Source organism: Neopsephotus bourkii, unplaced genomic scaffold, assembly GCF_033783945.1.
Source record: "Neopsephotus bourkii isolate Nb327-2 ecotype Australia unplaced genomic scaffold, CSIRO-AGI_Nbou_v1 NB_1634, whole genome shotgun sequence".
NCBI classification, from domain to species: domain Eukaryota; kingdom Metazoa; phylum Chordata; class Aves; order Psittaciformes; family Psittacidae; genus Neopsephotus; species Neopsephotus bourkii.
In genome coordinates this window covers 1458437-1485509 of record NW_026902109.1, presented here as the reverse complement: position 1 = coordinate 1485509, position 27073 = coordinate 1458437, and the positions used below count along the sequence as shown (strand labels likewise).

Here is a 27073-nt window from a genome sequence, read left to right as displayed (position 1 = left end):
AGGAAGGGTCTTCGTAGCAGGTGGTGAATATTGTGGAGTCTGAGTTACGTCAGGAGGTGGATGCTAGCATTTCACATAGGTGCAGATAACAAAAGGACAGCGTTATGGAAGAAAGTGTAGCAGGGCCTGAAAAGCATGAAGACTACTTTTTGTTCAGGCAGTGAGTGAACTGCAAGTGTCTGGGGGTCAGTTGGGAGTTGGGAAATTCTCCCATGGGACAGTTAGCTCTGTGCTTCATGGGCTACTACTGTCTGACAGGGACTGCTGAGTTTGACAGACTCTCCTGTGAAGGTCTGTTTATAGGTTGTTTTGGAGCTTAAACTGAGAGGACCAAGGGGCCACTATTGATGGCTGCTGAAAGGGATTTCGGGCTGTGCCTAGGAAGTAGGAACAAGGAAGTGTTTGCCCAGTTGTACAAGCCTCATTTAAACTATCATGGTTTGGTTACTTGCATCAAAATATGACCTATTTAAACTTGGGAGAGTTATAGAGGATGAGTATTTGCATTGTGTGCCTCCATACCTCCCTGTTATAGGACTGGTTGGGATTTACTTGATTTTGGAACAAAATGAAATGTCTACTTTTTAAAATACATTGAGGGTTCAGATATGAGTGAGGGAATAGAACATAATAATACAGATAGAAAATCAAGTGGACTTAAGTGTGTCTTGAATATGTTTAGACCGGAAATTAGAAAAAGACATGCTAACCAGAGACATGAGTGAAATTCTAGAAGGACTTTCCAGACATAGCTGTGGCACAAAACCACCTTTTTTTGTAGGTGAGGTTTATGGGAAGGATGAGATTACTGAGTGGAAGTGCACCTGCAGGTCTCAGTAACAACTTGCAATTCTGGGAGCTGGGTACCCAATCTGTGGGTGTATCACAGTATCACAGTATGCTAGAGATTGGAAGGGACCTCAGAAGATCATCTAGTCCAATCCCCCTGCCGGAGCAGGAACACCTACATAAGTTTACACAGGAACGTGTCCAGGCGGGTTTTGAATGTCTCCAGAGAAGGAGACTCCACAACCTCCCTGGGCAGCCTGTTCCAGTGTTCTGTCACCCTCACTGAGAAGAAGTTTCTTCTCAAGTTTAAGTGGAACCTCTTGTGTTCCAGTTTGTACCCATTACCCCTTGTCCTATCATTGTTTGCAACTGAGAAGAGCCTGGCTCCATCCTCGTGACACTCCCCCTTTATATATTTATATACAGTAATAAGGTCACCCCTCAATCTTCTCTTCTTCAAACTATAGAGACCCAGCTCCCTCAGTCTTTCCTCATAAGGGAGATGCTCCACTCCCTTAATCATCTTAGTTGCCCTGTGCTGGACTCTCTCCAGCAGGTCCTTGTCCTTCTTAAACTGAGGGGCCCAGTGGACACAATATTCCAGATGAGGTCTCACCAGGGCAGAGTAGAGGGGAAGGAGGACCTCCCTCGACCTACTAACCACCCCCCTTCTAATACACTCCAGGATGCCATTGGCCTTCTTGGCCACAAGGGCACTGTGTCGGCTCATGGTCATCCTGTCATCCACTAGGCCCCCCAGGTCCCTCTCCCCTACACTGCTCTCTTAACAGGTCGTTCCCCAACCTATACTGGAACCTGGGGTTGTTCCTGCCCAGATGCAGGACTCTACACTTTCCCTTGTTATATTTCATCAAGTTATTCCCTGCCCAACTCTCCAGCCTGTCCAGGTCTCGCTGGATGGCAGCACAGCCTTCTGGCATGTCAACCACTTCTCCCAGCTTAGTGTCATCAGCAAACTTGCTGATAGTACACTCAATTCCCTCATCTAAATCATTGATGAATAGGTTAAATAATACTGGTACCAGTACTGACCCTTGAGGCACTCCACTAGGTACAGGCCTCCAACTAGACTCCGCCCCGTAGACTACAACTCTCTGGCTTCTCTCCTTCAGCCAGTTCACAGTCCACCTCACTACCCCAAGCTTTGAAGGAAACAGACTTGAGCTATCTGTCAGTTATATTTGCTGTTGTACAGTAATACTGCATTTGATTATTCCTCTTCCTTTGGACTTCACAAGCCACTTCAGAAGTGCAGGAGGAGCTTTTTGCTTCAATGCTTACTTGATTTCTGGGATTCTTCCTTTCCTCCAGCATAGTTGGACTGGTCTTGTAGGGATGTTTTAATGTAACATATTCAGTCACCTCAGGGTGTCAGTGGTACCCTCCTCCCCTTACCTCCTCTGCTTTTCCTTTCATATGCTATAATTTTTGAGACTTTCCAGCTCATCTCCTAAAGATGATGATTTGATGAAAGTGTACATTTTAGAAGAATGTTACTTTATGGCATGCAATAAATGGAGAGGGCAGACTATGACATCCTGCAGGACACTTTGCTTTTAATATTATCACATGATTGCTTGCAGTTTCTGGGGATCGGTGACCCAGGTGGTCTTTTCTTTGCCCATGTTCCGGTGCACACACTGAATTCACTGTCTGAATTCAAAGCCTGTGAGCTTAGCATTTATCTGAAAGTAGTTGAAGAGCTGTCTTTCCTCAGAGGATAAATCTCTTGCATCTGCACTTCCACTCCTGCCAAGTCAGGAAGCACACAAATGGCTTTCGAGTGCACAGGCACACATGAGATGGCAATGCAGAAGCTGAACTGTAATACCCACAGTAAATCTGGTTCTACCTTAACAAGGAAAACAGCAACAATAATTCATTCAGGTTTGTGTGTAATTCATCAGCTATGTATAAAATATAGTGGTTCTGCAGAGCTACTATTGAAACATAGAATTTAAAAACATGTGAAGTGTAAGACCTTCTTGGAACATACCTGCACTTGCTGTCATCTCCTATGGCAAACCATAATAATAGTAAAGATATAGTATACTAATAGTAAAGTTACAGTAAAAACATTCAGCATTAGGCCACGGATCTTCAGGCTTGTACTTGCAGAAACCCATGCCGATATATTTTTACTGATACAATTAGCAGCAGAAGCTAGAGATAAATTACTGTTACTTATCCACAGTCTGCTGATATCATCACGTTTCTCTGTGGACATCCCTAGGTGGATCAATTCTTCTAACAGAAAGGTGGATCATGACACTTGGATGCAGCAGGCTGAATTATGTCCATGATACCATAATGGTAGATATGTTAGGATCTAAAATATTTGAAGACAAGTAAAACAAAGATGCTAGTATATTCTGTACATTTTAAAGCTACTTAATTATATAAATAATTTTGTGGAGGTCTCTTCCTTTACTAAAAGAGTTAGATAAAAGAATAAAAAAGGCAGGTTAAAAGAAGGTTATGAATATGAGACCCCTGGTGATCTGAACTAGCACATTTTTATAGACTTGTTCTTTTCATAACAGGTTTAGAGCAGTGTAAAGTATTTCCCTATCCTGAGGTCTGCCATTGCAAATACAGTGTTAGTATTTTTGTCAGGACTGAAAATACTATGAGGACTTGAAACAATTTTTTATTTATTTTTTTTTTACAATGACATGACTTGTTTCTGGGGATTTTAAAAAACTGTACACATATAATAAAATGAAAAATTGTGTCATGGTTAGCTTACAGATATAATAGGACCCTAAAGGACAGATGTTCTGGGAGAACAGATATTCATTAGAACATGCTCAAAGGGGGAGATTTTGAAATGTATCCAGAACCTACAGATGGAAACTTTAAATAAATAAATAAATAAACAACCTATAAGTAGCCAATATAAATAATGCAAGGAATGCATAATATGTTCTTGATTGTTGAAACCACAAACAAACATGCTTCTGCATTCTGAACAATCTACAACTGGTGAAGCAGCTTTGGAGTGAGGTTAGCTGGAAGGAGAATGGAGCCAACTGGCCTCCTGGGCATTTGAGAAAGTAATGTCAGAATTCCAGTAAAAAGCAAAGTGCTTTGTTCCTCTGTAACAAGAATTAATTTGGGGAAACTCAATCATACATGAATTCTTTAACCTATTTTGAAGATAAATGAAGAAAGGGAAGGGATGTTGAAGGATATTGCATGTATTAGGGTATGAAGTGATAAAATGCAGGTAAAAAGTTACCCCGGAAACAGCTTCAGCTACAGAATAGTACTGATTGTCAGCTTTTTACAGTCACCCTGAGCATACCTACTTTTTGTTCTGCTATGAGTGTAATGTCCTGATTGTTGGGCATGCACAGCACTAGCCTGGAAGTACAATATTTTCAGCCGAGCATGTTGTTTCTTAACAAAGGAAGTTTCATTGTCAAATTAACACGAACAAAGAGTTTCCTTTTGATAGTTGCACCTACAATGTACCACTGAGTCACACATATCATCACTGGCAGCACAAAATAGGGTGAGGCTTTGCTATGAGAAGTAATACGTCAAAATAGTTTCAGGGTTCGTTCATTTTAAGAAACCAACAGCAAAACTCAGGAGAATATTAATGTCAAATCAACAACCAATACAGTTTTCCTTTAGAAAGAAAACTCACGCTAGCAGCTAGTTTATTTAATTGTGCTGATTGTGAAGTAGAAAACTGTAAACTCATTAGCAGAAGCTTAGTGTGTCAGAATTGCCTGCTGTTCTGCTATATGAAGAAAAGAAATCTAGCATTGAACACCAAGAATCAAAAACTTTGTTTTCCCAGCAAATACAACTAGTCTTTTTTTGCACATGAATGCAACTACCCAGTCTTTGTGTAGCATTTTCCCTGCAAAAGTAGAGATTATTTTTTAAATGTTTTTCACAGTGAAATTATAAAATATTCCAGTAGCAGAAAAATGGTTTATCTGTCTCTAATAATCTTACCTTCTGAGCTGTCCAACTCTTAATTTTAGACCAGGGGCATGTCTGGTGCCACCATTAGCTGTAAGTCTAGATCTGTAGCCCCTTCCACAAGAAACCCTTGAAACATTCCTGCACCAGCAACATTTCCCATTAGCAACACCTGGCATCCCCAAACTTCATCAGTTTAACCCCTAACCCAGGAGCACCTTGTGGGTTCACTAACAAATGTAATCTGCTTTCCTGGTGTGGTCTGAATTCCTGAACTCTAGTTCTTGTCTTTCAGCTGCCATGCTCTGAAGCAGTAGCCATACACTAACCCTACTGCAGTAGCCCTACCGCAGTAGCCCTACTTTGCCATCCCAGTGACCATGGGGCATATTCTACCTCACTTTAAATACTTGTAGTATGTCAAAATTCTTAAAAAGTAGCCAGGCAATTCTTACCTGGACTGTGCTTCCATTGTTAATCCCATCTTAACTTGGTGACTTCTTTCACTTATCCACCTACATATAGTTGGGTAGGCTACCTTCACAGGATATTCCTTCTCTGATTATAATCTTTACCTTTTTTTTATAAACACTATATCCATAGGAAGGCAGGCAAGTAATTTGTGTAACAACATTATGGTTTTTCTGTATTATTTTCTATTTCCTTAATATCTTGCTTGCTACCAAGAAAATGTCTATAAATGCTAAATTCCAGCTCTGACATATTATAACAAGGGTAAATTACTGAAATTAGAGAAACTGATTTACAAATCCATGATATTAAATAAGTATTTACTGATAAACATTCTGGTAGGGTTTTGATGCAAGAGTGAAGTTGCAAATGAAAGTATGTAATAAACCGAAGAATTCACATTAATTGACAGAGAAGGGAGCACATTCCTGTATGCTAAAAAACAGTGCAAAGTTAAGAAATTATTTTAAACAACATGCAGCTCTTTTGTAAATTCTTGAATCTAGTGAATTTGCCTGGGTTTTTGAAAAACATTTCCATATTACTGTGAAAAAATTACCATACATTATTAAACTAACTAAAAGGCTGTGTCTTTTTGTTTTGTAGTTTCTGGCAATTTGGATGATCTGTGAATCAGTTTTGCCACTATTATCCTATGCTATAATGTGCTCTCAAGCACATTCCTGCTCTCTTTTGTAAGCAATGCTTTAGCAAAGTACAGAGTAAAAGCAGCAAATAACTGTCCAGGTTTTGTTCTGTTTCATTTTTAACATGGTGCCTACTCTCACAAGATTTCATTATGGCAAACCTTGATATACTTAAGCTTCCTTACATGATTGGAACAGGATGTTGAGACTTCCTTTTGTGCTGCCCATCTATAACATTACTAGCCAGACCAATATGCTCAAGAAAGAGCAAGATTGTCCTTTCTTACAACAATAATGGCTTTATTCTTCAGAAACTAAGAATATTTTTATTAATTTTGCATCAGTAACTGCATTGCTACAGTTTCTTCACTCAAAGTGGTAGTTCTTGCAGATTAAAAATTTTGTTACGGTTCAGTGCTGTCATCTTACTGTTGATGGATGCACTTGCATCTGTGTCTCCAGCTAACTGTGAAGCTTGACTTCTTCAGCCACAAATTTACCTTATTTTCACAATAATCTACATTTTCTGTACTAAAATAATGGCATTGGGAACAAAATGTTAGTTACATCATTAATCAAATAGCATCTCAATGGGAGACACAGCAGCACCAACAGTTTATTAGACATCCCTTTGTAAACTATGTTCTTGTACATGACATTGTGAATTTGCTAATAGGACACATATTTATGCATTTCACATTCATGTACACCAGTAGTCAAGCTACAAACACATGCCTTTACACATAAATAGCATCATTATTTGGAGGTAAGCCAGCTTACAAATATTCTGAGTTAAGCAACAGCAGGTCTAATTTTAATAGTCAAACTGGAAGCTTGACACTTTCATTAGCCTTTCAGTATCTGAACTGATATGTCTCCTCTGATAACCCAGATATTTCCTCCTGCTTGTGCTGTGTGGTTTTATAGGTGGGTAGCCCCAACCTCCATTTTATGGTTGCCTTTGCAATAATGTCACTTTGTTCTAAAGAATCCTTTGGTGAAGTAGTTACTGGGGTTTCCCAGAGGAGAAGTAAGACAGAGAAATATTAAGGGAAGTGGAGTTTTAAGACCCTTTAAAATTGGAGGAAAAGAGGTGTCAGTAAGAGAAATTCCTACAAGGCAGTCAGTCTGCCTTGGTGGATTTTGCAGTTTTGACTTTCCCAGGAACAGCTGGCAGCCCAGTCTGTTGGGCTGAGACACTGGCTGCCTGAATAAATGGGCGCTCCTCCTTTGAGTGTGATGCTTTTATATTGCTGAGTTTATTCTCTGTATGTATTTCTGTCTGCACTTCTACAAAATTAATTATTTTAAATGTTTTTTATTTAATTTAGTCTGAGGCCCTGACTTTTCCTGGTTGAAATCTTAAATTATTATTTCTGTGGAAAATGAGAAAGTCCTCCTAACTTAAGAGTGAAATATTTCCACCCTAAGAATAAATAACACAAACACTGACCTTTCAGTCTCAAGGAGATTGTCTGCTTAAGAACTTCACAGCTTCTTGCCTCAGTGCAGGTTGACATTTGCAAGGTTGATGAGTTGGTTATTTGGATGTAAATCAACATGGAAAGAAAAACAGTCTCAATAGCTATGATAGCAGAGGCCACTTTTTCTTCATTTAATATAATAAAACGAATACTATATCAGAAATTCACCATCAATGTGTAAATTAAATGGTGGCTGCTGTTATGTATCAGTGTGGAGGTCTGGTAAGTCAAAATATTAAAATATTGAAAAAAATCTGTTATATTTCATGAAGAGAAAAAAAAATGCCAATCAAGGGGTTTGCCAGCTATGCTTTAAAGCATCTTTGCAACCAGCTATCTTTGTTGATAAGTCAGTATGTTAGGAACTTGAAACAGACCTTTGAATATGAGTCATCATGAATTCTAATCAAGATGTGCTAGCATCTGATGCAGAAAATGGAGAAATATCAAGGTTGTTTGATTGTTTGGGGTTGTTTTTTTTTTTTTTTTTGTCTTTTTTTTCTTTATTAGCACTGCCCTTTGAAGACCCTGCATCTTCTCATACACTTTTTGGATAGCAAGAAATGTCAGCAGTTTGCTCTGACCAGCCATAGTAGCAAGCAAACTGCCTGCATGCCTTGTTCGTAGTTTAGCCTAGGCTTCTTTCAAGTCTTTCACAAATCTTTAGAAATTTATTCTTGACATAACCAGGATCACTGGTGCACACCTATCATGGCTTCAGTTTAATGGTAATTTTAGCATAGGAACAAGATGGCTGAGGATCTAGAGAGCTTTGCAAGGAACTTTTGCACATGTGCACAGAAGAAACAGTAGAGAAAAGTAGCAAAGCATTGTCTGACATTGAGATGGGGAGAGGAATGCGATATCCCAACCTTTCTGACACTGCTGGTTCCCTGAGATTTTAACAAATCCGTCATTTGTATCAAGACACACAACAGTGCTGGCATAGGCTTTACTGCTGAAAATATCAATGTGTAAGAGTGGTGCTTAAAACTTCGCAATCACTGAAAGAGCCCTCAGCACCAAGACTTACAGTGCCTTTAGGAGAATCACGAGTCTGACTTTGATTCAGCTCACAAGATTAATGTGTTATGGCAACGTGTCCCTACTGAACAACCTTTTACTGTATTATTCTCCATTTTAAGCAAATGCCTGTAGTAGATCTTATTCTGGATAGATCAAACTTTATTTACAGGCTTCCCAACTTATTCTGTGCTTCTGATACTCAAGGTCAAGTGACTAATTCAGAGTGTGTGTTTCATTAAACATGAGTGTTCTTAAAATGATACTGATTGTGTAGGACTCACTGCTTCTGAGTTCTTTTGGTCACTGAATTTTTAATCCTTGTGCAGGTAGGGCTCAGAAAACACATTCCTGTTATTCTGTTTTTGCATATTCTTAGCACATACAGGCTGGTCTGTACTGGAAGTTGATCCAAATCAAGCTGAAGCTGAGACAAAGCTTTTTCTTTTTTTTTTTTCTTTCATCCCAGAAGACTTTGAACATGGCATTTCCAAAATTGTATTTATTGAAAGATAGGAGTTGATTTCATTTCATCTTTCTTGGCAATGCAGCGTGCTGCTTGAACAAAAGCAGATTGATTTTACGATTTATAATCCTTTCCCTATGTTCTGCTCATGGGTTGTATGTGTGAGAATCTTACTATTGGCGACTTTGGTGCCTGTCCTGCTGCAGGAGTTAGCAGTAATGGCCTAGCCTTCAACACAGACTTTTCATGGATGAAGCCACTGACTCAGATCTGTCTTCAAACTCTTCTGGAGGACCATCTTGGACTGCTTTCATATTATTGCTTCAACATGATGCTATGTGTTATAGGCTTAGTCCTTTCACAAAGTGAGCAATGCCAGGCTCTAGCAAGGACAACTTGCATGTCCTTCTGTAAGGACAAGTATTGATGAGACCATACCCTAAATTAATTTCAAAGGTATCCCTATAAGGATACCAGAACTGATCCATTACTTACTAGCCCTTATCCTGAAACTTCTATTAATGGCAGAAGTGTTGTTATACTTAGTGTCTTTGCTACATATATGCTAGGCCTTCCTGGGATATTCCCATACTTTTTATTTATTCAATCTGTCCTCTGTCCCCACCTCAACCCTCGAACTCTTTATTAGTTTTTTACAAAAAGAGCCTTACAGAGCACAAGTATATTCATCTACTTTATAATTATTGGCAAGCCTCTGTCTTAAATATTAAGGCAAAGCCAGCAGCATCTCCTTCAGTCTCTGAGACTGCAAGTCAGCAGAGTGAAACAGCCCACTGCCTTTTATTAGCTGTTATGCACTTGACAGCCAAGTCAAATGCCAAGCTTGGGTGAGGAGTAATTAAATTCTTGAATGAGTAGTACACTGAATGCGTTGAACCTGTCCTCTGGAGATACGTGTGACCTCTTCAGTGAGGTTCATCTTAAAATAATAGGTATCTCCTTGGTGGTCATTAGTTTTTCAGTGTAGTGTTGGCAGTGTCTGACCCCTCCTCCACCACTCTTTCATTTTCCAGTTTTCAGCAATACTGCTTAGGAACTGTCTACTGACAGTGAATCTATGCAGTGAGGAAAAAACTTCTGACTTTGAATAAGTGCATAAAAAAACACAACTAAATGTTAGGAGGTAACACTGAAACTGTTTTAAGGATCAACTAACAGACAGACCAAGAAACAGAGACATAATGTGATTAAATGGAATTAATTTCCATGTTTGTAAGTTTATAAGGAAAATGAAAACACAATTCAGTTTCCATCCATATGGAAATTCCTCAGAATCTTTCACTTTACATGTTAATAGTCTAGAAGAAGGAGGTTTGCTGACAGCCTTGCAGCAAAGGGCATCCCTGTCAGCCTTCAGCCAAGAGCCTGAGAGACCTGGTTAAGCAGAAGCCCAGCTATTCATGTCCGCAGCTGAGAGCACCTCAGAGCACAGCTCATTTTACTCTTCCTTTGTCCTCCCAGTTTTGTGAAAGTCTGCTGGACCACTCCTTTCTAGCTGCAAGGAGGCAGAGGATGCTGAGTATTCAGAAGAAAAATGAGAAATGGATGTTAAGGGTGAGTGAATTACTAGGAAATTCACCTGTGAAAAACATGAAATAGAAGTGTGCAGTACTGACCAAGTGATGAGAACTAGGTTCTTGTGATGAGAAAAGTTAGGTCCTGCTCTGTAACGACTGTGGATCAGAGTGTTTCATGATTTTACATTAGATTGCAGCAAGCACTAATCCTATAAAATTTATCTAAAAGATACTGGAGTTTCTAAGGATCACATTATGTCCACTGAATATAAACCCATGGGGTAACTCCACTCTACAAAGCTTAGCTTCAGAGGTCAAAACCTGCTCAAGGTATGAAAGCAATATAGTTGCCCATGACCTTGTGTATTCATGATTTCAGAACATATCCTAAGCCGTCTGCACCTAATCATTGTTAAGAATATTTTCACAGTCTAAATTGTGATTGTCAATGGGAAACATTGACATGAAAGAACTTAAGCCACCTGCTTAAAATGTGTAACTGCTTTCTGTTGTGAGCAGCTTTTTAAAACTGCATTGCATGTCTTCCTGTAGGACTGGAACCCAGGTTCATCTAGGTGATTAGTTCTAAAGAGAAAAAGTTATTGCAAAAAAACAACAAAAAAAAAATGATGAAAGGAGAAAAATCTCCAATCTCTTTTTTTTTTTTTTTTTTTCGGAAGAAACACCAAATAGTAACCATCCCAACACAAAGACAAATTGAATATGCATGTCCTTAATTTAACATCTCATTCAACATGTCCTTTTGTCATTTTTATTTTCAGATTTCTCAGGTGCTTTTGAAATGTTAGGAAGTGAACTAGGCCAAAACAAAACACTTTAAAAAATACAATAGCTAAAGACATCATTGCTGTTGAAGGTGGAAAACAACAATTGGAAAATGATGTTATTCATGCTTCTGCTAGCCCTGTTGGAAGGCTGTGCCGTGATAAGTAGTGCTGGTTTTAGGATAAACCATAATTTTATCTAGACTAGTCTGCACCAATTGTAAGGTTTTTAAATGAAGGCAGGGCAACAACTCAGTTGATAAAACTCATAGGCATAAAAGTTTTCTCACCCATCGGCCTCTTTGGGGTATAGATTCCTGGTTCTTAGCTTTTTTCTGGAGCCAGATATGCTGCTGTCAGTTTCTTAACACTTATACTGGCTTCTTGCCTCTGCCATCTTCCTGATTGTCCTTTAATTTCCTGAAATCAGCTTCAGCAGGACCTCAGAGAAGAACTTTAGATGATGACTATTGAAAAGGGGAGACACTGAAAGATCAAAGTATATTAGCTATCTTATAATAGAGTTTAAAATAATTTACTATTGTATACTTATGTTCTCTCAGTTTCACCTTAATCAAGAGATATTGTATGTGGTGCATAGAACTAATATGGAAAAACTGAGTTAATTGTAATTCCAGTGTGAGTGCAATTTATATTTCTTGCTCCCTTTTTCACACACAGGTGTAAATGTTAGGTAGTGTCATTGTTTTATTTAGAAAATTGCAAGAGCAAGATTGGGTTTTCTTGTCCTAAGGGATGTTGCTTCAAGTGAATGTTATGCTTCTTCAGAAAAGTCTGAAGGCCAGCTGCATCATTAAGCTGTATCTCCTATACCTGGGAAGGTTACTAGGAGCTGCTTGCTCTTGTGAAGGCAAGGAAAATGGCAACTGAGGTCTGTGTGCAAATTTAAAATATGAAGCAAAACCAGAATATAACCAGGGGCTAAAATCAAGGTATGTGTAAATTATCCCAGGAGTGAATCCAGAGTCAGGCAGTGATCAAATTACCTCGGTTTTCTTCTGAAGTTAATGCAAGGAAGTCTTTCAAAAAAAAAAAAAAAAAAAAAAAAGAACCCCCCCCAAAACAAACAAACAAAAAACCACAAACAAAACAAAACAAAAGCAGAGCAAAAAAACTAACAAAGTAGGGTTGATTATGACAGTGTCTGTGCAGTACATTTGTAGCACTTGTGATGAGCAAGTGCAATGTATGCCAATTACAGAAATGGTCTTGGGGAAAAAAAAAAAAGCAGGGTAAAAAGGTAATAAGAATGTTGTTCAGTAAAAATCCCACCCTTAAAGCAAATAAAAGGTGTGGATTATGTTGGAAGAGAAAGGAAGGGAAAAGGGTGGTGAAAAACCTGAATATGAATCAGAAGTGTCATTTTGATGGAAGGAAAAAAGTAATGTAGTCCTGATATATGTATGAAGCGTAACCTGCAACAAGGACAAAGTAATTGTTCTGCTTTATGCAGAGGCAGTAGCAGCCTTGCTGGGGTCTGTATCCTAATCTGGCCGGAGCATTTCAGGAAAGCTGTGTCCCAGTTGTGGGGAGGCAGAAGAGAATAGAAAAATCAACCAGAGGTCCAGAAAATGTGCTCTGCAGTGATAAACTGATATTATTTTGTATGAATATAAAAGAGGGGAAACTTGAAAACAGTATTCCACTACATGATAGACTACTTCAGAGAGGAAAATAGTTTATCCTTTTTATCCGTAATGAGTGGCATAACTTTAATGGGTGTAAGGAAGGTTTGTATTAGATGTTTGAGGAGACAAGGTGTTAACAGTTCAAGTAGTAAGTTGCCTGAGACCAATGTAGAGTATCCCAGATGGTAGATACACAAGTTAAATGTCTCTCTTAAACGAAACATGGATCAGGAATGAAAGAAAGATCTGATGGTATCTTGGAACAGGAAATGGGTTTGATGACTTGTTGAAGTTCTAAGCAACCTGTGATTGCTCTGAGAGCATTAAAATAGAAGCCTTGACCTTGCTTTTATCCTCATATACCTAAACCAGCACTGAGCACAGAGCGGAAAAGTCTGTCTGTGTGACTGAGCGAAAAAAAGTTGATTCTGCCCAAAAGAAGAGTTGAAACAGAAGGTGGACAGAAAAAGTGGACACTGGTAGTCCAGTGTTTGAATAAGAGATTTTCTTAATGCTTTATCCCTGTAGAGGGCAGGTTTCTCACTAGTACACACAGATACCCAAACAATTTTGAACAGAAATATTTGGGGATTTCACTTTCAAGTCTAAATCAGTGTACAAATGCAGAAGTCCTTTTGCTCCAATTAAAGTTCTAGGACAGCAGTGGTGATGGTGGGGAGGGAGTGAAGCCTTTCCCTTTCCCATTAAATTAACCTGTATTTCCCAGGGCTTTATTTCTATTTTAGTGAACATAACAGCTGTGCTTACCAGGAGCTTCTCAGTGGACTTGCTAATGAGAGAAAGAAAATAGATTTGGGATTGGTTTTAGAAATCTTTGGGTTAGATGTTTTATTTCCAAATGACCTCCATCTCTGTGTACTAAAAGTAAATTCACAAAAGCCTTTTTAATTTGCCAGTGGCCTAAGTAGCCCTTTTTTTGTTTGTTTGTTTGTTTTTTTTCCTGCTGCTATGTAATTTTACTGCTATAGTTTGGAGGGGTTTTTACTACATTTTCTACGCAACCAGATGTGCAAGAAACTTGAGGTGAAAGACGATGAAATGGAGCAAATACCTCTGAGTTTTGCCAGCTTCTACTTTTGTTCTGTAGGAGGAACTCTGTAGCTGGGACTCCTCCCAGATGAAAAAGCCTGGGTTGGGGAGAATGAAGGTACTTGTGATTTGTACATCAAACTATCTTTCTTCAGCTCTCTAATCAAATGACTTAGAGCAGAAAGTGTGTTGCAAAAACAGCTGCCAAAAATGCTGACCCATAGAGAAGAAGATGAAGATCAGTATAGGGCTTATTCTTTGGGATGCTGAGCACTAGCATGGTCTGAAAAGTGCTAACCTTGGGAAATAAGTAGGGCTACACATGTTGCAGTGGGAGGACTCATGCTGTAGTATGAACCCGTTGGCTTTCTAGCTGGCATCAAAGAGGTCCTCACTCCTGTACTGAACTTCGTTTTCTCAGTGATTTTGTTCACTTGTTTTCTGTTCTGCAGTTATCATCCTGATGTTGCATAATTTTAAGTAATAATTTTTATTAACAAGTAGAAATCATAAATCAACATATAGTCACTCTTGCTAGCAGAGACTTTGCTTTCTCTTCTTCCCAAAGAGTGCATTTCCAAAATAATGTATATAGTATTGTCTCCAAATTGGAGAGACATCAATTTGATGAATGGACCACTCGGTGGATAAAGAACTGGCTGGATGGCCGCACGCAAAGAGTTGTGGTCAATGGCTCAATGTCCAGCTGAAGACCAGTAACAAGTGCTTGTTCAACATCTTTGTCACTGACATGGACGGTGGGATTGAGTGCGCCCTCAGCAAGTTTGCCCATGACACCAAGCTGTGTGGTTTGGTTGATGTGCTGGAGGTAAGGAATGCCATCCAGAGGGACCTTGACACGGTGGTGAGGTGGGCTGATGCCAACCTCATGAAGTTTAACCGTGCCAAGTGCAAGGTCCTACAGCTGGGTCAGAGCAATCCCAGACACAGCTACAGGCTGAGCAGAGAAGAGATTCAGAGCAGCCCTGCAGAGAAGGACTTGGGGGTGTTGGTCGATGAGAAAATGAACATGAGCCTGCTTCAGTGTGCCCTTGCAGCCCAGAAAGCCAACCGTATCCTGGGCTGCATCAAAAGGAGCATGACCAGCGGGTTGAAGGAGCTGATCCTGCCCCTCTACTCTGCTCTTGTGAGATGTCACTTGGAGCATTGTGTACAGTTCTGGTGTCCTCAACATAAAAAGGACATGGAGCTGTTGGAACAAGTGCAGGGGAGGGCCACGAGGATGATCAGGGGACTGGAGCACCTCCCATATGAAGACAGGCTGAGAAAGTTGGGGCTGTTCAGCCTGGAGAAGGCTGAGTGGAGACCTCATAGCAGCTTTCCAGTATCTGAAGGGGAGCCTGTAAGGATGCTGGGGAGGGGCTCTTCATTAGGGACTGTAGTGATAGGACAAGGGGCACCAGGCTAAAACTTAAACAGGGGAAGTTTAGATTGGATGCAAGGAAGAAGCTCTTACTGTAAGCGTGGTGAGGCACTGGAAGGCATTGCCCAAGGAAGTTTTGAATGCTCCATCCCTGGTGGTGTTTGAGGCCAGGTTGGACAGAGCCTTGGGTGACATGATTCAGTGGGAGGTGCCCCAGCCCATGGCAGGGGGGTTGGAACTTCATGATCTTAAGGTCCTTTCCAACCCTAACTATTCTGATTCTATGAGTGTCTGGAAGGGGCAAGACAGATGGAGCTAAGCCTGTGAGCTCACAGTGACTTCAGCTGTAAGCACCTGTACTGATAGTGGTAAAGCCATAACTGCATCTAGGTTTGTGGTTTTGCACAAAATTGTACCTTTTTTTGAGACATACCATTTTATATTTACTTATTTGGTTAAAATTAAAACCTCTGTTGCATAAATGCTGGAATGAATTTCAGCATATCATTTGGATTACTTACAGAGGTGCAAACTACAAGCAAATAGTTTCTTTGAAGAATTCAGCTTTTCTTGGTTTGTACTCAATTACATGGTTATTTTCCAGTGGGAGAGACAACAGCTTTCTCTGCAGCTTGTCTGCTTTCCTTAATCTGCTTGTAGAGGGCGCTTCAATTCTAGATAGGTGATTTGTTTTGTTAAAGCCTGTCTGCCTGGGGTAGGGAGTTACTGGCTCACACCTGAGTAAAAGACTATTGTATAGAAGCATGTAATTGAGATTATACACCAGCAGAGTCATTCTTCATTGTGCTTCTAAAACACCCCTTCCTTTTCCAGTTTGCAATAATGATGCATCTTCACTGCAGGGAAGGAGCAGGGTGCTAGTCAAACACCTGTCCATGATTTCCAGAGTTAGATGTGCTCTTTCACCTCAGTAAGAGTGATGCATTTGTTACAAGAATGCAACCTGTATGTGATTTAGATCACATCTGAGACATGCTGTGTCTGTAATGAGTCTGATTGGGATTCATTAGTTAGGACTACACTGGCCTTCCTGCTCAAAAGGGGATTCAACCTCTCATCCATTTCTTATTCTTTGCAGTTGGGAGGTAAGAATTTCTCAAGCTGTTTGAGGTGGACTTTGATTTAATCTTTTTGAAAAGCACTCTATGTACAACTGAGAAATCATTAGAAATGCTGCATAGTAAAAGAAGAGGAGTCTCCTGGCAAATGGATGTACAAACCAGCTAGTGTGAAGAGTGCAGTGTAATCTAGTTTAGTTTAAAAGAGTATGAATGCTGCTTCTGAAAAATCCTGAAGTAGCAGTGCTTTCATCCTCAAAAAACACAGAGTACAATCCTTAACGATGTGCACCGTCATTCTGCAGGTGAATACAGCTGTAAGCATCTTTCCTGACTGATGAAGATGTAACAGTATTTGTGATCTGCCCAGAACCATTTTCATCCAAAGCTACTATTCCAAGGCCTTGTCACACATCTGTTTCTTCTTCTTGCTCCTTTTGAGCTCACTTTTTCAATTGTGATATACTCTTACTGCTCTTTCTTGTTTGCACCTATCTTTAATTTTCACTTTTGACTTCTCACTTTCATACTCCACCTTACCATTTCCTTCTATAGACAGGAGAAGTCCACAGGTAGAGCACCATCACCAACACTGGCTTTCTCCCAGGAGAAGAGGTTCCTCCAGGCTCTCTATATGGTACAACATGCTTGTGTTGCCTGCCTTGCTGTGACACATAGATATCTATATAATGGGTGATAGCAAAATTATTAAGTTACATTCTGTTAAAGAACATGAATAACTTTTCCCCGTATTTTATTCCATTAGGCTATCAGTCTGTGACACTACAACAACTCTACTGGAGTATGAAGGAGGCTCAGAAGTTCATGTAAGTGTGTATCTTGACAAATGTGAATTGCAAAAGCAGCCATTAGCTCTCTAGTGCTTTTAAATGTAAGGGAATTGATACAAAAGGAAACACTTCTGTTTCCTAGGGTGCAAAGATTCCAGAGACAGGAAAAAGATAAAAATTAACAACAAGGTTAAGAAAATGCAGCAGGTAAGAGTTAATTGTCAGTGCTTGACTTCTTTATAGCAGTGACAATTTATAACAACAGTGAATCACCCAGGAGTCTAAAAAGAATAATAATGCTTCGTGACTTGCTGTTCTTGGTTTCTCTTGTTTTAGAGGGGGCTTACATTCAGAATGTTCCAGGCCACAGCAATGACCAGTGGCTCACTGTGGGGACTGGAGTACCGCACTGGTCCCCACTCCAGTGGCTGCAGACCATGAGGCCTTTGAATGTATTAGCACCCTCACAGCCCTGGCATCACGTTTTAGCACACGAAATTTCAAGCATTATTTTGTTGTGTTCTCAGTTCCCAGTGGTTTTAGATGCATTTGCAGATCTATTCTGTATTCCAAAAATAAACACAGCATTAACTTCAGGCGTGGACAGCTCTGCTTGTGGTAATTGCATAGCCAATTTCAGAATTGCATGAGGTTTAAAAGCCATAGAAATACTAAATTATAGCTGAAATTATATAATCATATGGATTGCTGCTGTATTGATTGATTGTTACTCTTATGTGAAAGATAAGACAAAGTATACTGTATGTACTGTAATGCTTTTGTCTGCTGGGCCTAATCTAAGTTTTATCCCAGGTTTTATATATTCCATTAGTAATGAATTAACTGTATATGCCAGAGCAAATATATGACAAAGTTATTAGCAGTCTAACTGATTCTGCATCCTGTATGTACCTGAAAACCAAAGCACAGTTATCTCAGAGACTTCTTACTGCACTAGGTCCTAACTGTCTTGATATTAACTGAACATTAATGTTACATTGTTTATTATGTAAACAGCTTTACTCATCCCTATTTTCCCTTTTTTCTTGTGTTAATATGACTTTACATAAGGGGAAAAAAAGAATTCTTGCTTGCCCATGAAGATGGCCTGCTGTATGTTTTAGCTTAGGTACAAGAAAGTGATGTCTGTTTGAAAGAAGGAAATCACAAGGGAAGTGCACTGCTGTAAAGTCTGTCAATGCAATCTGCCAGAGAGTATAGGATTTGGGTTTGGAAAAATCCCATTGCAGTAATCCATTAATCCATTGAATTATCTGGAAGGTTTTCAATGCAAGGGAGTAATTAGATGAGATCCCAATTTTAAAATTTGTATTTAACATTTATGGCTATTTCTGATACTTTATTTTCTTTTATTCACTGCCATCTAGAGGTCTTGCAAATGAAATTAGACCAAGGGAAAATAAGGTTGCAATGGTGGTTGTATCTGTCTGGTGCTGCTATGCACTGGTTTATACAGTGTTTTAAAATAACTGCATAGATGCTCCTAGAGCTAAATGCCATTTTGCATAGTCACGAGGAGAGGAAAAGTATTTATGGTGGGAGAAGTTCAGGTTTTAATATAGTGACTGGCAGTGCAAGCTTTTATGAGAACAAAACCAACTATATGACATTCCTTTATAAGGGACTACATGCTTTATTACAGGTGATAAGACTTATGGCATAAAGTTATGAGTACATCAAAACTTCTTCCATTTATCGCTTTTTAATATGTCCTCATTAAAAATAGTTTCATGGAGACATCATCTTTATAGGTGAACTGCAGAATTGCATCTAAACTTAAGTCTTGCTGTTAGTAACAGAACGGTGAGGCCCAGTGTCTTTAAGGCTTTGTGTCTCCTGGGCAGGATCTGGGTGCCCTCACAAGGCATGTCCCTCTCCCAGAGAGTTGGAATGACTGATGGACTGTTCTTGCATTTAATGAACATGAAGTGTAACCTGCAGCACATCCCCTTGTAAAGATCTTCATGAATCACTCTTCTGTATCTGTCTGCCTGCTTTCATAAAACGCTTTGCATCTTTATAGCTTTGATACTGCTATCAAAGACTTTTTGGGGAAAGACAAAAAGGCATGACATGATTGTGTGAACCTTGCGTCTTGTAGCAATAGAGCTAAAAATAGAAATGTGGTCTTTAAAATATGGCAAGACTTCAGTTCAAGCTTTGTGCACCCACTGGTCCTTGGTATCAATCTGTTAAATAAATATAAATTAATATTTAGTTCTTTCATCCTTTATCCACTGGCAGTTGTTATGTGTATCCCTCAGCATAGATACCTGTAATCCTATTGCTGAGCCAGTTAAGGAAATGGCAGTACTTCTGGGCTTTGTGTTTTACTGAGGAAAACTCTCTTCTGTACTTCTCCAAGTGTGCTTCTGTGAGATGTTTTTTAAGGCACTGTGTTTTATCTTTGAAGTGAAGCAAATTAAAGTTGGTTGGAGCAACCTTGGCATCCTCCGTGAGCAGAGTAAGGCCAGCTCCGGAGGACAGCAGCCTTTGGGCTGTTACTGCATAACCAGCCAGCAAGGAGCCTGCTGGGAGATTTTTTTGAATGGACTAAAGTGTGTTCTATGTTGAAACAGTCAGTGCTGGGGGCCCAGCATCTACCCAACAAGAAGTTTTGTGGAGACTGGCTGTAGCCTGGTCCCCAGAAGGGGCTGGCCCTCAACAGCTGGAATAGCCACGTCATTCCTGGATTTTTATAGTTTTATCATCCAGGAATACAGTTCTGTGCTCCCAGACCTATCTGCAATGCACACCAGTGTGCTCTAAAGTGGGGACAACGAGGACAGTCACTTCAGAAGTGCATGTCTGGCCTGAACTATAGCACTCTTATAGCGACGCCCTTGATGTATCAGTATCTCTATCCTCAACAGAAAAATAAAATTAATCATGGATCTCTGATGCAGTAATTATGTAGCCTCTGTAGATTTATATATGATACTTATCTCCATGATTTGTCTCTTCTCTGTACTTCCATAATTTTATTTTCCCTGTTCAGGATACAGTTATATACAGTTTTATGGGCTCTGCAATTTGAACATTAGTTGAATCGTATCTCAGCACTGGGCTATTCCTCCCCTAAATTATACTTCCTAAAGGAGGGAAATTTTATCAGCTATTACAGTTCTGTAGTGGCACAAGTAAAGCCACAGAGATAACTAGAGCTGGCTCTGTTCACCAGTGTTTGCTGCCTAAGTGGGCATCCAGAATTAGTTATTAGTTATTAGTTTCAGAAACTTAGCTGTGGATGATGGATATGGAAAATGAATTCATATAGATCTGCAGCTTTGCATTCTTCTTCTTAATTTTCCAGCTGATTGGGGATCTGTTGTATCACAGAAAAATTTGTCTTTCTTGGTATTGAAGTCTAGAAGCATAAATAAGCCATTGCAAATTGTCACCTACAGCAAAATGTTTTATTATTGATGAGATTTGTGAGATTTAAAGAAGAAGGAGTACTGAAGCATTACTGGAGATTAAGGTCACAGAAATTAATGTAATGAAAGTGTAAAATACCTAAGGGGAATTATTTTGAGTAACTATAGGTAATAATAATATGGAAAGATACAAAGGTCACATAGGTACATTGAGAATGCAGGCAGATACAGGAATGAGGTCTGTGCTCATGGGCTGTAGACCCTTTTGGAGAATCAAAGAAAAGAATTGCCTTCTTTTCTTCAGTGTCTTCCTGTATACCAGATCCTTTCCTTAGCAGCTGCCTGTTGGAAGTGTATTGTTCTCTCAACTTCTTAATAGTTCTCTGCCTGACCTCATGCACTGACAATACCAGGGAAGATCAGCTTATGACTTCTGGTACTGCTTTATGTTGCCTACTTGAAAGCTCATTTGGATGCCTGAGCTTCCCATTCTCAGTTAGGAACACGCTGCCTTTATTCAAATGATGAACGTCCCAGTATTTGGCAAGAAATGTCTTGGGTTTTTTATTGCTGCACCGATGTAGTTAAGTTTTCCAAGGGTAAATGTTGAGAAGTGGATAATTTTGTTATGTGTCAGCATCAAGCCGAAAGGGTCTACAAGTAACTCATCAACTTTAAGCTAGAGCAGCACAAAATAGATAGTATCTGCTAATTGCAGGCTATTTGATTTTTGGATCAGAACTTATTTTTTGAGGTAACAGAGAAAAGTCTAATTTTGTTTTCATTTGACCCCAGGTAATTGTCTCAGTTAAGGTATCTTTCCCACAAATATATTGCTCTTAACTTTAATTATACCTGCAGATGGCTTTCCTATACAAGTCCTTCTCTGCATGCCTACATATAATGACAGGTTAGTATAAATCCTAATGTTTTCATTAGAAGATACAACAAAGATAAATTAAAAGCAGTTACCCTTCACTGGTCACTCAGCTCATTAAGAAATTCATCATGCAGCTGCCAAGTAGCTACTGGCCTGTTTTCTTTAAGTCTATTACAGAGCTACTGCTGAAGTTGCAACAGGCTGATACCTTGTCAGTAATGTCCCAGCGCTACCTATTTGTATGTTACATGTGTACATGTGCCCTCATATAGATGCTGACTATGCATGTGCCTATAACGGGAAAAAGGGCATTGCTGTGTACCTTGACAGGATATAATAGACGCCTTGGGATGATGCATAGTATCTGTGTCTTCATTTATCTGTTTCTTGACATGTGCTCATATGAATTTACAAAATAACTGGTCATAATTTCAGATACATATATGTATTTATGCAGTGAAATAAAATGCATTAAGAAAATTCAGTTCTCTTAACTTCCTCACCTATTGGAACTATAATTTCTTGTTAAGTCTTTGTTTAGTATAAATACACAGTGCTAAGTAATTCCAGTAGTGCCTAGCTTACTTTTCAGTTGAAGTTATTAAGGATGCATAGCAAAGAATCTTTAGGCAAGGGGAGGGCTGGTGTCCCTGTGATAGCCAGAAAGAACAGCATGGCAGGTGTGACCAGAAGACTAGATCAGCTGGTAAATGTTTGGCTATGTGGGTACAGAGCAACAGCAGGTATCAGGCCATTTGCTTGTGCTCTCATTTATTCTCAGCAGTTGTACAATCAGAAATAAAAAAAGCTCCAGTACTGGAGCTGAAATACAATGGGATTTTATCTGAATAACCTCTTTCTTTTTCATTGCATTTTTAAAGGTCTGCTTTTCTATCAGTTCTCTTTGATTGGTATTTAAAAATGCTACTGGATTGTTTACCTTGATGGAGACTGAGATAATCCTTAGACTACTTGAACGACTCAAGTATTTGGAATAATTTCTCAGAGCTGAATATTGGCTGAATTGATTTGTCTAGAATCAAAGAGAGTTCTATATTTTATCTAAATGGGAGCAGAATTGCAGCGAAGTTGATTTTCTTCACAAGTCAGCTTTTCTGCTCCCTGATTTAGTCCCTCCTTTGTGTGTGGCTCCAATGAATGCAGCAGTCACTGATTTCTCTCCCCAATTGCTGTTCCTATGTTCAGAGCCTTGGCTGTGACTGCTTAGTACTTGCAGCACTGGTAGATTTTATGGTTGTTAACAACTCAGTATTAACAAATCAGTGGGAGATTACCAAACTGGAATTGGGTTTTTCATGCAATTTGGGAATTATTAAATGGTCCTTACTCTGGCAGAACAGCGCTGGATGCATGCTTTCCCTGCTCTCACTAGCCCCAGAAGCAGCAGCTCAAAGGGCTTAACTTGAATTGGCAGAGTCCAGCACTCAAGTGGCACAGTGCATAGCAGAGAGCCCACCCTGCCTCACTGCATGACAGTGGGTCTTTTACTCTCTGTAACTGAAGGGCGGAGCTGCTTTCTCCAGGGGCACGATATTTAAAAACAACAAAGCAGCAAGGTGAGAGGTTCTAGCTCCTGTTGAACTCAGAAACAAACCCTGCTGTATTTTTGGCAATTTAGGGACTGAATGGTTTTGGATACTCAGGCCTTCCATCATTTGTTCCTGTGCACTCACAGCAGCATCGTCTCTAAAGGGGTTGTGCAGTGCAGAAGGCTTAGGAGAAAATGGGGCAGCTAGGTGAATTCTTTGAGGTCATCTTAGATTATAAAGCAATGTAGGAATATTTCTAGGATGAAAATGTCACAGATGTTTCCGGATCCATAATTCATTTGTTGCTGCTAACTGCAAATATTCAGGTGAGCCTCAAATGCGAAAGTGTGCAGAAATCCCAGTCTGTGCTACTGAGCTGCAGATGCTCAGTGTTTTAGTTTGAGGCTGGATATTTTCAGTGGATAACTCTTAAAAGTTATTACTGATGCTACATGGCTGTTAGGTGAAGCAGGTAGCTTAGAAGGGATGCAGGTGCTGGTAGTACAGAAATACAGTTTAAGTCTTGGTATAGGAAAGAGGACTGGGATAAGAGGGCAAGATGTTTCTCAGGAACTCGTCTATTGTTAGACACTGAAGATTCATGAGCTGAGGGCAGATTTTTTGGATCAGAATAGTAAAATGGAATTAAGCCTATGTTTGAGTCAAAATCAGAGAAGTGCATTTATGTAATGAAAAACAGTGATGTGCTCTGGCTGCACCTTTTTGCAAGAGCAGATGGGTTGGGAGTGTGCAAAGTCCAGTGTGATGCATTAATGCAGAGCCACTGGGGTTTCTTCTTTGTTATTTGCCCATGATGCACAGAGCAGCACTTGTACAACCATTGGCTTCATATCTAGATAAATTGGAGAGCATCACTGAATGGTGATCAGTGCACTTTGCTCTGCTGGCAGTTACAGGAACAAAGACTGGTAAATGGAGCAGTTGGAGGATAAATTCATCCAAGGTCTTTACCAGCTGTTCCTGCCTGTGACCCTTCTGCACATGAGATTCTCCTGCTCATCTCCCCACCCAGACCCACAGTGCCGTGCCAGGAGGGCTGTTGTTGCCCAAAAATCTTCCCACAGGAGCCTCTGGGGCAGCCTGTTTCACTCTTCTGCTACCATTCATAAATATCAAAAATATTCTTCTCTCCATCCTACAGTGTCTTTGAATTTCCTTCAAAGCCTGTAGGGATGAGTGCAGAATTGTCTTTGTGTTACTGGAAAGCTGAGGAATGTAAGGTGTTCAGAGATTTAGACTAGCAAGAGGCTTTTACTGCATATCAGTTTGTCTAAACATGCCTCCAGAAATGAGTAGTGCTCAAATGCACAAAGCAATGTTTTCTGCAGATTGCCTCAAATCAAAGGATACGAATGGAAGAGACAAGTACTGAGATGTGATACACATTTTCTAAGTTTCTTGATGTGTGCTTTGGTGGTTGAGATGCTTCTCTAGGTTTTGTTTTTGTTTTTGTTTTTTTTTTTCTCTGAATTTTGGAATCTTAAATTCAAGCAGAGAAATATCAAAAATTGGGTTTTTTTACTGAAAAGCTTTTAAAAAGAGTTAGGAAAATTCAGAGCATTGTGGAGAATATAGCCCTTTCCATTTTATTTCATCATGCTATTTAGAGCTCCTTCTCAGTGCATATAGATAGATAGATAGATATGTAAATGAACAGCAGAGACATTACAAGTGTATGATCTAAGGAAGAATGCTATTAGGTGCAGAAATGCATACGCTGAACTAGCTCACTTTTCTGTATACCTTTTACCACCTACTTTGGTGTCCTGGCATACAGTGTTATAACTACCTCAACCTAGATTTCTCTAGCAGAGTCAAAAAGAATTTGAACATGAATATTCATTCTTGGGGAAGAATCTGAGAAGTCTTAAGCATTCAAAGTTTCATTGGCTTAATTGGTCTTCTGAATATCATCTGATCAAATTGTTGAAAGTTTTCTTTGAATGGAGACAGAAAAGCCATTGCTGGAAGATAGGAGGCCTGTGAGGGCAGAGAAAAGGGAGCAGCATGAGCAGGGGAGTTTGTATACTGGTTTTATACTTATTAGTGGGTTTAGGCTGTTGAATGTATTTAGCTTGTTTAATTACCAATATAATCAAAGTCATGGGATTTATAGTAGTATCCTTAGGTATTGATTAGGGAATAGTCTTTGTCAGATCTTTTAATGTAGTGAGACAATGACATTACAAATAGTCTATTCACAAAGAAAATCTGCACAGAATGAGGATGGTGTCAGGGAGTCTGTTTATCTCTGACATTACAGCAGTTCCTAATAAATCCATGGGGTTGATTAAGTGGTGGCATTATTTCAGCCCAGCCTATCCCCCTGTTTTGATTGGTTTGTTGGAACGTTTTGTTTGGGATGTTAACATCTCCGTCCCACTGCTTTCCTTGCCTCCTCTGTTATGCAGCTACATATCATGCTAATCAACCCAGAAGCCTGTCTTTCAACCCCAAGGTGATCCCCTCTGAGTAACAATTTTAAAGAAATAAAAATAGTTAATCAACATAATAGCTTATTTTTTTCACAAATATTAACGACTTGGCCAAAACCAAACCAAAACAAAAAACCAATACCAGCAATAAAGAATGGAAAAGAGCTTGTAGTTCTATTAATAAATGACAAATACATTCAGTGTAGTCCTTGGAGTGAAACTTCTGAGTGCCTCAGTTTAATAAAGAACTCAAAAAACTGTAACTGTAATTCTGTACTGCACAATTCATTGGCATAAGAATTTAATATGTGTTCAGTGTATTCATTTTTGCACCTGTGAACCACAAAGTATGTTTTTTTTGTGATGGATATGAAAGAACCTCTGTATTTCTCCACAGCAGAACATCTCTTTCAGTAATAATTATTATGAGGCAGTCGACAAGGGCATGTATGTTTTAGAGGGCAAGTTTCAATGTTGTTTTTGCATTGTTTTAGTTACTTTAAAAAAAGCAAACTGAATGCAGCACAGTTATGAGAGATGTAATAAAATATTTTGTGGTTGTGTTTTTTCCATACATTTTTCTCATACGGCAGGCCTGTCTGTATAATAAAACACAGTCAGTAAATACATAGTTTAAACTTATTCTTTCTTGCAATAGACTATTTATTGTGTGAGCTGGCAAAAGCTTGCTTCTTATCATGTTGCACCTTGAATTACATAGCCATTGTTTTTCAGACCAAGCAGCTTTAAGAATTGCCAGCAGGTTGAATTATATCAGGTGATTATTAATGGATGGGGCAGCATGAGCAACAAGACAAAGCTTTGGACTGGTTTCAGTTGCCAGCTCTGCCAGCACTGGCCCACTGCAGAGACCTGCACATCATGGCATTTCTCTGGACCTCAGCTTTAGCAGTTCCTGCAAAGTCACAGATTACATTGCTCTAATTTTAAAAACACTATTTAAAAGCAAAGCATTCCTAATCATAATTGCAATGTTCAGAGCAATACAAATGACTATTTGTTGTGTTTTGACAGCTCACTGTGACCCAGATGTTTTAAGCTCTTAAGGGTGTTTAGGTGATGAGTATACTCTGCTTATCCTGTATTCCCATTACAAATAGTAGCTGTAGTGTAGGTCATAGCAGTAAGGCCAGTATATAAATAAGCACAACATATTTTTTTTGTCTCTGCAGCTAATGATGGAAAAGGTTTTTGTTGTTTTTTTTTTTCTCTTGGTACACCTGTCCTGCAGATAAATATTTAACTTAGTCCCCAGGTTTTTTAATGCAAGAGGAGGATTGGATTATATCAGCTCCTCTTATCTCCTGTCCCAGATACTCCCCTCTCACTGCGTTCTTTTCCCCAGTGTTTTCTAAATTCATTGTGTCAATCTACCTAGCATTTCCAAAATGCAATGAAAATTTTAAGCCTCAAACAGAAAGCTGAGTTTTAATTAACAAACTATTTCAGGTGCACTATTCACCAGTAAATTCTTGAGGATCCTGCAAATGACAAGTACTTTATGTAGAGGAAGGAAGGAAGGAAAGAAAGAAAGGAATGTAAAGGAGATAGGAAAGGAAAGAAAAGGAGAAATGAAAGGAAAACACTTATTGAACTACATGTAGCAAACTTGACAGTTTCTGTAAATCAAGAACATTGTTTCTTGATATTTT

At 39.3% G+C, this 27073-nt stretch overlaps 1 protein-coding gene across 3 annotated transcripts in view; it reads left to right on the top strand.

Annotated features, from left to right (window-relative positions):
• Nucleotides 1-17117: 17117 nt before the first annotated feature.
• Nucleotides 17118-27073, top strand: part of PCDH15 (protocadherin related 15) — a 460786-nt gene continuing 450830 nt past the window's right edge. For all 3 annotated transcript variants that reach the window (XM_061373824.1, XM_061373820.1, XM_061373821.1), the window contains exon 1: nt 17118-17152. The gene's annotated coding sequence lies outside the window, so the exon portion shown is untranslated. The remainder of the gene's footprint in view (nt 17153-27073) is intronic.